The sequence below is a fragment of the Procambarus clarkii genome, chromosome 50 (genome assembly GCF_040958095.1).
Source record: "Procambarus clarkii isolate CNS0578487 chromosome 50, FALCON_Pclarkii_2.0, whole genome shotgun sequence".
Lineage (NCBI taxonomy): Eukaryota > Metazoa > Arthropoda > Malacostraca > Decapoda > Cambaridae > Procambarus > Procambarus clarkii.
Genome location: NC_091199.1, coordinates 16,136,641 through 16,149,468, shown reverse-complemented (window position 1 = coordinate 16,149,468; position 12,828 = coordinate 16,136,641). Strand labels below are relative to the sequence as shown.

The following is a 12,828-nucleotide window of genomic DNA, read 5'->3' as shown; positions in this document are numbered from 1 at the left end:
TAACTGAAAAATTAATTCTCCAAAATTCATTTTTTTTCTAGTCTGACGCGACACTTGAATGCATTTCGTAATAACTTATTACATTTTCAAAGACTTTAGTTTACACACACACAACTATAACCTGCAAACACTAAACAGAGTTCTACTATGCTACCATTTAAACAGCTTTCATCTTATATACCCGCATTTGGGTGAGGTGATATGTTACAACAGTTTTGGATGAGGTGAACAAAACCTACAACACAAGATAGAGCAAATTTTCAACACAAGACAGAACACGAAACAATGGGTATAAATTGGGTAAATTAAAGGGAAGAATGGAAGTAACTGCAAAGGGCCTATTGGCCCATATTTCTTGATGCTTCTATATTGGTGCAGAGTCTTGAAGTGGGTAGAATATAGTTGTGCATTAATTGGCTGTTGATTGCTGGTGTTGACTTCTTGATATCTAGTGCCTCGCAGATGTCAAGCCGCCTGCTATTGCTGTATCTATCAATGATTTCTGTGTTGTTTGTTAGGATTTCTCTGGTGATGGTCTGGTTGTGGGAAGAGATTATATGTTCTTTAACCCTTAACATGCTAGGGGTATAATATCCTTTCTTCCTCACAGGCGCATGTAATTTTGAAAAAAAAAAAATTATTTTTTCTTCCTAATCTGTTAATTTGTGTTCACTGATCACAGGAAAAATATTTAAAAAATCGTAAGTGGCATATATTACCCGCTATAGGGCGGGGAAGTCTGGCAAAAAACAGGCGCTGAGTCAGCGTGCGTCCCAGACGGTCTGTTGATCGCCAGCTGTCAGGCCGGAGTTGCCACAAAGAGATAATTACTTAATTATTTCAATGTCTCTGATTGATTTTTCATAGTTTTTTTGCTGTAATATTATTCAATAGTGTGTAGTTTGATATATTTATATAATAAAATGAGTGAATCATCGCTGTACTCAAAAATATGGTGTGCATATTGTTGATTCAATTATGTTCATCAATCAGTGAACACTTTGTCGGTTATTACACTATAAGCACAGGTTATATATAAGTATCTGCATGTTTTATTCACCATAACGAACCACTAAGTAGCTATTATGAGTCAAAAAGTAACGAGGAGTGACTGCCGTGTACCAGCCAGCCACTCACGCCTTCCCTCAAGTCATCTGACTCACCCACATTCTCCTCCCACAATACTGTTTTTGCTTTTATTCGCTATATACAGACGTTATATATAAGTATCTGCATTCGTGTTCACGATAACGAACCACTAAGTTGGCATGCTGAGTGTCAGTGCCAGTGGCAGCCCGCCACTGGTTGCTACTTCCTCCCTCCCTCAAGTCACCTGACTCACCCACATTCTCCTCCCACAATATTGTTTTTGCTTTTATTCACTATATACAGATTTATTTATTTATTATTTATTTACTTATTTCATAATGAAATTATATTATTTTGGAGTAAATATATGTTTTCTCATGTTGTGCATTCAGCACCCACATTATCGTGAGTAAATATACCATATTACTTCATTACTTACGTAATGCTAAGAGGGTTTGAGTAGCTTTGGGTCTTTAACCCTCAAACCGCGCATATCATATATAAATGATATCAGTGACAAAACCGAAACCGCGCACATCAATTATATATGATTTCGTGTCTAGCGCTATAATTTAAACTCCCCGCCTGGGATAGGGGCAGCTATAGTACAGCCACGACCGATAGTTGCCAGATGCCACCTAGAAAAAAAATCCAGGCCAACATTCTTGGGTGTAAGAGCGTCAGTATTGAGCAAGCCACCAAGGCAGGCGCACGCAGCACGAGCTCACAGCACCGCTGTTCAGCTTGTGACCACAGCATCGCCTACAAATACCATAATATATATGATACTGCTATTATTTAGCAGTGAGAGTATTACTGAAGCCCCCTGACTGTGATAAAACTGACCAGGATTCTGATAATAGCAGGATTGTGGTGATATTTAGCGCTGTGCTCCATGGAGGGAGGCGTAAGGCTGTGCGAGGGAGGGTTGTGGCGTCGTCTTCTGACTGTGTGTGGCCACCATTTATTGACTGCACTCACCATACCAGCTTAGTGGTTCGATATGGTGAACACAAATGTAGATACAGGCATACCTCAGTTTAAGAGTTTAATTGGTACCTGGAGACGCCTCGTATTCCGAAAACTCGCATTCCGAAGCTAATTTCCCCATAAGAAATAAAGGGAAATGAATTAATCCGTTCCTGACTACCCCAAAAACCCCACATCAAACTAAATTTTTATACCTAATTCATCTAAATAAACCTACAAAACTATGTTCAAGTTATTACTTACCTTGCTGTTGAATGCTGTAGGCGTATGGAAGATGGTGAGGAGGTGGGAGGAAGAGAGGAGTTACTGTTTGGAAGGGGAGTCCCCTTCCATTATCACATCAGGCAGTGAGGACTTCACTGGTATGCACACTCTGGCACATTTTGCCTGCATACCACTAGGACTTGCTTGTTTTACTAAGAATTTGTCTAATGACACTTGTTTTTCCCTACATTTTAACACTTGTCTGTAGTAAGACATCACATTATCATTTAAAAGGTCAATGCAACAACCTGCTACAGCTTTATCTGGGCGAGTTTTTTCAACAAAACTTTGCAGTTCTTCCCATACTTCACACATTTTCTTAATCAAGAAGGGACATCCTCTACTGCCTCTACTCACAGCTATTTTCTTAGGATGAACCTTACCAATGGATTTCTTGAGACCCATGGCAAGATATATAATGACAACTTTTATGCTCAAATGGCCAAAAAAACGATAAAAAACTGTAAATCCTTGTGAAGAATTCAGGTGGGATAGTCACTGGACACGAGACACTGGTAAACTGAGGCGCGATCGCCATGCCACCACGCGCCAGTCGGCCTGTACACGTATCAACAAACTCGCGTTCCGAGGTAACCTTCGCCTTCCGAGACATATTTTCCGAGGAAATCCTGCTCGTCTTCCGAAAAACTCGCATACAGGGACACTCGCATTCCGAGGTACCACTGTACTTATATATAACGTGTGTATATAGGGTATAAACAGCAAGAGGAGTAGGTTGGGAGCCGCCATTTTGGTGAGGGCGGTGGCGTCGTCTGCACGACTTATCATGTTGTTTACTGGTGACCACAATAGTCTTTGGGCACCATACCAGCTTATTTGTTCAGGTATGGTGAATAAAACAGGTAGATACTTATATATAATATGTGTATATAGCGTAATAACACCACAAACAGTATTGTTGAAGGACAAATATTAGTGCGTCTGGCCTTGAGGGCGGCCGCCGATCAGCTGACTGTGTGAGTAGCTACGTCTTTGTGGCCTTTACTCACCATACAAGCTTAGATGTACAGTTATGGTGAACAAAACATGTAAATACGTATATATAACGTCTGTGTATAGTGAATAAATACAGAAAGAGTATTGTAGGAGGTGAATGAGGGTGAGTGAGGTGGTGTTGAGGGAGTGAGTGGCTCGCTGGTGTTTGGCGGTCACTCCTCGTTGCTTTTTGACTCACAAGACCAACTTAGTAGTTCGTTATGGTGTACAAAACATGCAAATACTTATATATAACCTGTGTGTATATAGTGTAACAACAGCAAAACTATTTGTTTATTGTTTTATGAACATAATAATTGAATCACTAATATGCACACCATAATTTTGAGTACAGCGATGGTTCACACATTTTATAATATAAATATACCACAATTCACTGTATGGAATAATATTACTGCAAAAAAACTAAGAAAAAATCAATCGGAGACATTGAAATAATTGGGTAATAATATATTTGTGGCAACTGCCGTCTGGCAGCTCGGGCGGAGTAGACCTCATCTGGCGAAGGCTCTGCCAACGCCCCTTTTTTGCCACACTTCCCTACCCTATTGCGGCTAAAATATGCCACCTACGATTTTTTTTGTTATTTTTTCCGTGATCAGGGAACAAAACTGAACACTTCTATAAGACGAAAGAATTTTTTGGAATTTTTTTTTTTGTTGCGCCTGTGGGTGTGAATTCCATTTGGGCCCCTAGCGGTTTGAGGGTTAAGTGGACAGAATCTCCAAGATGGGCGAGAGTCGACCCATCTCTTGCCCCAGCGAGAGTCAAAACTAAATTTAAAATTGATATATCTTTGTCCTCATATATATCTTGAGATGATGATGTTATCTTAGAGATGATTTCGGGGTTTTAGTGTCCCCGCAGCCCTGTCCTCGACCAGGCCTCCACCCCCAGGAAGCAGCCTGTGACAGCTGACTAACACCTAGAAACCTATTTTACTGCTAGGTAACAGGGGCATAGGGTGAAAGAAACTCTGCCCATTGTTTCTCACCGGCGCCCGGGACCACAGGATCACAAGTCCAGTGTGCTGTCCGCTCGGCAGACCAGCTCCGAAATGATATATGATATATTTCCTTTGGCGCATTCATAATAATGTTTATATCTCGGTCTTTCTGAAGGCATATAATATTTTAGGGTTTATTAGCATATTTTTGTTAATTATACAATATATCGGCAAGTGCGTAGGCGTCTGCACTCCATGCCCAACAAGCTACTGAGCGCCACTATAAAAACATATGTATCTTCACTTGAGCTTTAAATATTTATATTGTAATGTATTAAATATTGTAATGTATTTAAAATAAAGCTTATATTTCTAGCTTTCTTAAGACATAAAATATTTGTGTTTATTAACATATTTACGTAAAATCGACATTGTTCTGAGAGAGTTGCTCTGTCGATCAGTCTGTGCGGGGCTCGGAGCTCGGCGATTATTAAAACACATGAATCTTCATTAGAACTTTAATTATGTCTTTGGTAAAGTGTTTAAAATGAGCCTTATATTCCTATCTTTCTTGAGGCATATAAAACATATATGTTTATTAACGAATTCACGTGAATTAAACATTGTTCTGAGAGTGAGAGCTGCTCCTTCAATTGATATGTCCGGGGTCGGAGCTCGACTATTATGAAAGTACACGTATCTATAATTTAAATTTGAATATGCACATAGGGTATTTAAAATGAAGCTTATATTTCTATCTTTATTGCGACATATAAAACTTACGTTTATTAAAGAATCTGCGTGAAATAGGCATTGTTCTGAGATGAATACTGCGGGTTTCGAGCTCGACGAGTGATGAAAACTGCCACTTTTATACAAATATCTTCGGTTTTACTTAAAATTAGTCTGGTAGAGGTTTTGTATATAGATCGTGTTTCTGTCTTCTGACTAATAAATAATTTTGGTTTGTGACGATAATCCCCTTCAAGAGATTGAGCCTGCTCTTCCCTCCAAAAATACGTCACTACAAATATATAAAACTACTATGGAAGAAATGTCCAACAACGACAACAACATCTCCAAGGTTTGCCAGAGAGCAAAACGTATGCAGCCAGGAACACCTGCTCCAGCTCAAACCGCCAAACTACCTGTCTTGTTGCCGGCTCCTCGCTGATTGGCCGCCGGTCTAGCTGCAACTGCACTCACCCACCATACTACTTGATGTCTGGGGCCGCCACGACCTCAGTCCTCAGAATATTCAGTGCTTTCATATGGTTAACACTTCTTCCTGGTAGACTAAAGCTTTGGCTTACGTGTACTAAGAGAGGTGATAGCTTAAAGCCAATATTCCTGCACCAATATTTACGTTATTTGCACTTCTTGTTATTGCTCACTTGTCTTAACGTAACTTTTCACTTTGTCATTTAAATTATTCTTATTATTTTGATTGATTGATTTTATTATACGAATTTGTGTGTCCATTTTATTCATGTTTTGTTTATTTAACGTAATTAAAATTTCATTGTTAAAATTTACTTGTGTTTTGTGTGTCTTCTCCTTACCTTACCACAGACGAAGTTCCAGATTTTCTATTTTTTTTTTTAATTCTATGTGACGAGACCATACCCCTAGCTTTGAACAGCCGAACACCAACGCGTTACCGTCACATATTATATGGGGGCCTGTCCGGGATCTTCACTCAGGTACTGGTGCCAAGTGGTAATTAATGGTAAGCGTATTTAACTTTGTTAACGTAGCTTTTACTATTTTTCATATTCAATTTCATTTTTTATATGGTGCGGTGTATTGTGCATTACGAGAGTAACATATGGTGAAGGTGAGACAACTTTGGATTACGTGGTGACTGTAGGCCGCAGTCATACTCTTAATTGGTCATCTCTCCCTCCGTGTTATTACTCGTGTTTACCATCTTTGTCCCTTGGATATTTCTCATTTTGACAGATCATCATATTGGTACCCTGGTACTGTGGTCTGCCCCGGGTCAAGAGCACCCAATCTTCTGCAATCTGACTGTAGGAGGACAAAGAGGGCCATAGTTCCTCTAGCTCGAACTTTAGTTGCTGAATTGGGACCTCAGCAGCAGTTCTCGTCACCAGTTGACACCTCGCACCCCTACACGTCAGTCAGAGATGATGATACATATAACGGTAGGGAATTAGCTTACTTTTTCAGAGCACAAAAGTTCGCTAATTCTGTAAGTATCATATTAAATTCAGTAGGAAAAACTTGCTTTATGTCCTATAGAGACTTGGCAAGGTATGCCTACATCCTTGGACTACCAATTTTACTTTTGAGGCAATTAACTGTTTCATTTGTTTTCGAAACTCTGTTTCATTTGTTAGTAGGATTTTCTTGCCCTTATCCTCTTACATGAGTACCGGGTACAAGATTTCCTGCGCCCTTGATTTAAATTAATCATTTAACATCTTGTACTTAACTTTAATTGTTAAAGATCCCACAGGATAGGTATCAGTTGCCACGTTGTCCTGTTTCTGACATTCACTATAAACTCAATATTCGTGTACCTTTATTTGCTAATTTCACCATGTTTCGTCTCCAAGCTTTCCGTGCAAATCCAGCAGGTGAAATAGGGACTTTAAGTCGTGCCAAGAGGACTGAATTACAAACTCTTGCACATGAGTATCAACTAGAAGTTCCCTACCAAGCCAACAAAAATGACCTACACAACCTGTTGCTGGATTACTATTTAGAGCAAGGTAAGATAGACTCTGAAACTCATGAAACTTACTATATTGCAGATAAAACTGACTTGGCAACGATGAAACTCAAACTAGAGCTGGCCAAGATTGAACGCGAGCAGCAAAGGGAAGCCATCGAACAGCAAGAACAAGCTGCTGCCATACGAAGGGAAGAACACGAACGTGAGGCTGCTTTGAGGAGAGAAGAACACGAACGTGAAGCTGCCTTGAGGAGAGAAGAACACGAACGGGGACTCGCCCTCCACGAACGTGAGGTCGCCTTGCTCCATGAACGTGAAAGAGTACAGCTTGAAACAAAACAACGCGAGTTGGAGATGCAACGCAAGCATGACAAGCAACAAGCGACTCTGGCTCTAGAGTGTCGTCAACGCGAAATCGCCTTGGGAACTTCACACTTCACTCAACGCCAGCAAGCTACTGCCAATCTTCCCATCAGTTTTAATATATCACATGCAAGTAAGTTAATGCCATCCTTTGTAGAAGCAGAAGTTGATGTGTTTTTTACCACGTTTGAAACCCTTGCTAATCAACTCAGTTGGCCTGTCGACCAATGGGCCACACTTCTCAGAGTCCATCTTACAGGTAGAGCTGCAGTCACACTCAGTACTTTGGCGTCTGAGAATGACTACCACACTCTGAAACAAGCAGTGTTGGACGCCTACCTCCTCTCTACTGAAAGTTATAGAAGGAAATTCCGTGACCACCTGAAGGCAAGTACCACTACCTTCCTCGAGTTTGCTAACACAAAACGGAGATATTTCATGAAATGGCTGGAAGCAGCACATGTCTCTACTTTTACAGAACTCGTCAACCTGATGCTTGTTGAAGAATTCTTGAGGCGTGTGCCGCCTCCTGTCCGTCTCTACTTAGCAGATAAAGAAGAAACCGACTACCTGAAGTGTGCTAAGTCGGCTGACACTTACAGCCTCATCCACCGGCTGACACCCGAACCATCCTCCAGTAAGAAGTCGTGGTGCAGTTACGAGAAAGTGAGCCCCGATCAATCTGGTTCGCAACTGTACTGCAAGTATTGTAGACTCTATGGACATACCATAGACAAGTGTGGTAAGTCTCAATACAAGGGAACCACTGACCAACAAAAACCCAAACCAACTCCTCCTAAGTCCGGTAAGCCTGTGATGAATGTTGGTGTTGATGTTAATGATCTTTCTCTTTTCAGTAACCACCTGTATACTGGAACTGTCTCTGCCAACGGTTCAAATCCGGAGGGACGTTTCAAATTGAAGATCTTGAGGGACACAGCGGCTCTTCAATCGATCATCTTGAAGTCGGCTGTGCCCAACATCGTCTACACCGGAGAAACTGTCTTCATCACTGACCTCACTGCTACCACTCCATACCCTCTCGCCAGAGTCCACCTGGATTGTCCCTACGTGAACGGAGAAGTCCAAGTCGCCGTCAGGGAAAAGCCTTTTCCCATGCCTGGAGTGCAACTTCTCCTAGGCAACGACTTGGCAGAAGACCTGCAACCGACCAACCTGATCGTCATGGACAAACCCCAGGTGTGTAACTCTGTGCCAAGTAACCCTATACTAGAGTATGTTCCAGCAGAGGTTCAAGAGAGTGATGAAGTTTCTCCTCCGGTTCTCGTGACCACCCGTGCACAAGCCGCACGTCCACAGCCAGCTGACTCTACTGCTACCGCTGTCCCTCAAGACCCTCAGAAACTACCCCCGCATCTGACCAAGTTGGAGTTCCGTAAGTTGCAGAGGGAAGATCTTACTTTAACACCATTGTTTTTCCAGGCTGAGACTCAACCCGACAGTATTCCTGGGTTCTTCCTAGAGAACGACTTGCTCTACCGCAGATATAGACCCAGTAAACTGAAGGAGGACGACGATTGGGCCAACATCGAACAACTTGTGATTCCTACCAGCCTGCGGCCCACTATTCTACACCTGGCCCACGGAGCACTCTCCCACTACGGCTTCAACAAGACTTACCATGGAATTCGTCAAGACTACTACTGGCCAGGTATGGTAAATAACGTCAAACAGTACGTAAAACAGTGTCATACATGTCAGATGGCAGGCAAACCGAACATCTCCATTCCCAGAGCGCCACTGATTCCCATACAGGTGCCTGCGGAACCTTTCCACAGACTCATAATAGACTGTGTTGGTCCTTTACCTCGGACCAGTTCAGGTAACGCCTACATCCTAACCATCCTGTGTCCTACCACCAGATTTCCCATAGCAGTTCCAGTGAAGAACATCACGGCTGCTACGGTTATAAAACATCTATTGAAGATCTTCACTCAATACGGATTTCCCAGGGAGATTCAGAGTGACTGTGGTACCAACTTCACCAGTGATCTCTTCAAAAGGACACTGGAGGAGTTCAACATCAAACAGGTATTGTCCAGCCCCTATCATCCTGCTTCACAGGGTTCTCTTGAACGTAGTCATCAGACTATCAAAGCACTCTTGAAAAAGTTTTGTAGTGAAACCTCTAAGGATTGGGATAAGCAAATCGACCTTATAATGTGTATTTACAGAAGTCTCCCCAATGAGTCCCTAGGAGTATCTCCTTATGAGATGCTCTACGGCCGTAAGTGCCGTACTCCCCTTAAGGCTTTCAAAGACTCTCTCCGAGATGCCACCTTCAGTGAGCATCAGAATGTGCCCCAGTTTCTTCAAAACCTTCAACACATTCTAGAGAGAGTCCACCGTTTTGCCCATGATAATCTATTGAAAGCCCAGGAGAAGATGAAGACTCATTACAACCAGACCAGCAAAGTACGAAAATTTAAGCCAGGAGACTTCATTCTAGCATACTTCCCTATCCCAGGTTCACCTTTACAAAACAGGTTTTCAGGACCCTACCGCGTCCAAGAGTGCAGAAATAACAACAACTACGTCATAGAGACTCCAGATAGGCGGCGGAAGACCCAGCTGTGCCACGTCAACCTCCTGAAACAATATAATGGTACTCCTCCCACTGTCCTGATTAACTGTTCTACCTTCACAGAACCCTACATCCACAGTGAGACCTTCCCAGCTTCTCCTCCCGAAAGCACTGACAAGGAGTCAGCGCTTTCTAATTCCGAAATCCTTAATGATCTTCCCAAATACTTTCAGGATAATAATCGTGCTCCTTTGCCCTATTCTAATTCCACTCTCACCTCGTCAGATAAGCCCTTCATCCTCCATGTCGACACCAGTGGTACCGACGTTGGTGGTGTCGTGATGCAGCAACGAGGCGAGGAGAATACACCTGTCAGCGACTACTGCTACAAGGAACTACGGAACAATTGGCAAGGAGCTACTCTTCATCATCCTGAAGCTCCAGCACTTCACTCCACACCTGAAAAGTGCTCGGTCTACCATCAACACGGACCACACCACCCTACACCTCCTGCAGCACGCCCACTTCTCATCTCAACGTCTTCTACTATGGGCTTGCTAACTGCAGAAATTCAACCTGGAGACACGCAATACCAAGATTCCGACAACATCTTAGCCCCTGATCTCTCCAGAGTTTATGAAGTAGAAGCGACTCCATCTATTACTCCACCACATAACGACGTACTTCTTCCAGAACCGCAGGCTTCGGGGGAGAGTTGTGACGATAATCTCCTTCAAGAGATTGAGCCTGCTCTTCCCTCCAAAATTACGTCACTAAAAATATATAAAACTACTATGGAAGAAATGTCCAACAACGACAACAACATCTCCAAGGTTTGCCAGAGAGCAAAACATATGCAGCCAGGAACACCTGCTCCAGCTCAAACCGCCAAACTACCTGTCTTGTTGCCGGCTCCTCGCTGATTGGCCGCCGGTCTAGCTGCAACTGCACTCACCCACCATACTACTTGATGTCTGGGGCCGCCACGACCTCAGTCCTCAGAATATTCAGTGCTTTCATACGGTTAACACTTCTTCCTGGTAGACTAAAGCTTTGGCTTACGTGTACTAAGAGAGGTGATAGCTTAAAGCCAATATTCCTGCACCAATATTTACGTTATTTGCACTTCTTGTTATTGCTCACTTGTCTTAACGTAACTTTTCACTTTGTCATTTAAATTATTCTTATTATTTTGATTGATTTTATTATACGAATTTGTGTGTCCATTTTATTCATGTTTTGTTTATTTAACGTAATTAAAATTTCATTGTTAAAATATACTTGTGTTTTGTGTGTCTTCTCCTTACCTTACCACAGACGAAGTTCCAGATTTTCTATTTTTTTTTAATTCTATGTGACGAGGCCATATCCCTAGCTTTGAACAGCCGAACACCAACGCGTTACCGTCACAGGTTAAATAAGTTATCAAGATGTTTTCAACAATATTCTTCGGCGTTCGTCTTTTCCAACATGGGCGACCCTTTTGAAAACGCGATACTTGGGTTAACCCATCCCATATGTAGAGGGAACCACATTCAAAGTGCCCGCCAAAGGAGACATTTTACAGTATAGGCAGGGCTGTGCCCTGATTGGTGGACGGCGACGGCGCACAGCCTACCCGCGCAGCAGCCCCGCGCAGGCCGAGTGGGCCAGATTTGAACTGCATGTGACCCAGTGCGGACGACGCCTGCCCGGCACCACTGGCACTTAGGATATGTGCCCATAGGACCCCTAAAGAGGCATTGACTCCCTCTGTCCTACCCTTCCTGAGGAGCCTAGACTTGCTCCACCTGCCCTACCTCTCCCTACGACGACAGTTCCAGGTGAAATATTACTGTACTATTGTTGTAACACGTGGATCACCTCTACACATAGTTGGGTCAGTTTCCATTATGTTTCGGAACACATGTGAGGACACTGGTACTGACCTGGGTAGTGACAGGTGGAGGATACATGTGAGGACACTGGTACTGACCTGGGTAGTGACTGGCGGAGGATACATGTGAGGACACTGGTACTGACCTGGGTAGTGACTGGTGGAGGATACATGTGAGGACACTGGTACTGACCTGGGTAGTGACTGGCGGAGGATACATGTGAGGACACTGGTACTGACCTGGGTAGTGACTGGCAGAGGATACATGTGTGGGACACTGGTACTGACCTGGGTAGTGACTGGTGGAGGATACATGTGAGGACACTGGTACTGACCTGGGTAGTGACTGGTGGAGGATACATGTGAGGGACACTGGTACTGACCTGGGTAGTGACTGGTGGAGGATACATGTGAGGACACTGGTACTGACCTGGGAAGTGACAGGTGGAGGATACATGTGAGGGACACTGGTACTGACCTGGGTAGTGACTAGCAGAGGATACATGTGAGGACACTGGTACTGACCTGGGTAGTGACTGGCGGAGGATACATGTGAGGACACTGGTACTGACCTGGGTAGTGACTGGTGGAGGATACATGTGAGGACACTGGTACTGACCTGGGTAGTGACTGGCGGAGGATACATGTGAGGGAAGAGTTCATTTAGCGGTGTTGTTGGTGTTGGTTGAGAGGCGACGACAAGTGGCAGTGACGGCTGTTGTTGTGGGGAGGGAGGAGCAGCCCTCGTACACCGCCCCGGCCTTATTGTACTCTCTTGTACTGTCTTACTGTACTCCTACACCCTCCCAGCCTTATTGTACTCTCTCTTGTACTGTCTTACTGTACTCCTACACCCTTCCGACCTTATTGTACTCTCATGTACTGTCTTACTGTACTCCTACACCCTCCCAGCCTTATTGTACTCTCTTGTACTGTCTTACTGTACTCCTACACCCTCCCGGCCTTATTGTACTCTCTTGTACTGTCTTACTGTACTCCTACACCCACCCAGCCTTATTGTACTCTCTTGTACTGTC

General features: G+C 43.4%; 1 protein-coding gene across 9 annotated transcripts in view; it reads right to left on the bottom strand.

Moving 5' to 3' along the window:
* The window catches only part of LOC123772623 (zinc finger protein 271-like), a 95,640-nt gene extending 83,049 nt beyond the window's left edge, over window positions 1–12,591 (bottom strand). For 8 of the 9 annotated variants that reach the window (XR_011222571.1, XR_011222572.1, XR_011222573.1 and 5 more), the window contains exon 1: window positions 12,411–12,591. The gene's annotated coding sequence lies outside the window, so the exon portion shown is untranslated. Of the gene's footprint in view, window positions 1–11,890; window positions 11,924–12,410 lie in introns of those variants that run through there. The other variant, XM_069303611.1, reaches the window with a different exon arrangement.
* Window positions 12,592–12,828: the final 237 nt, after the last annotated feature.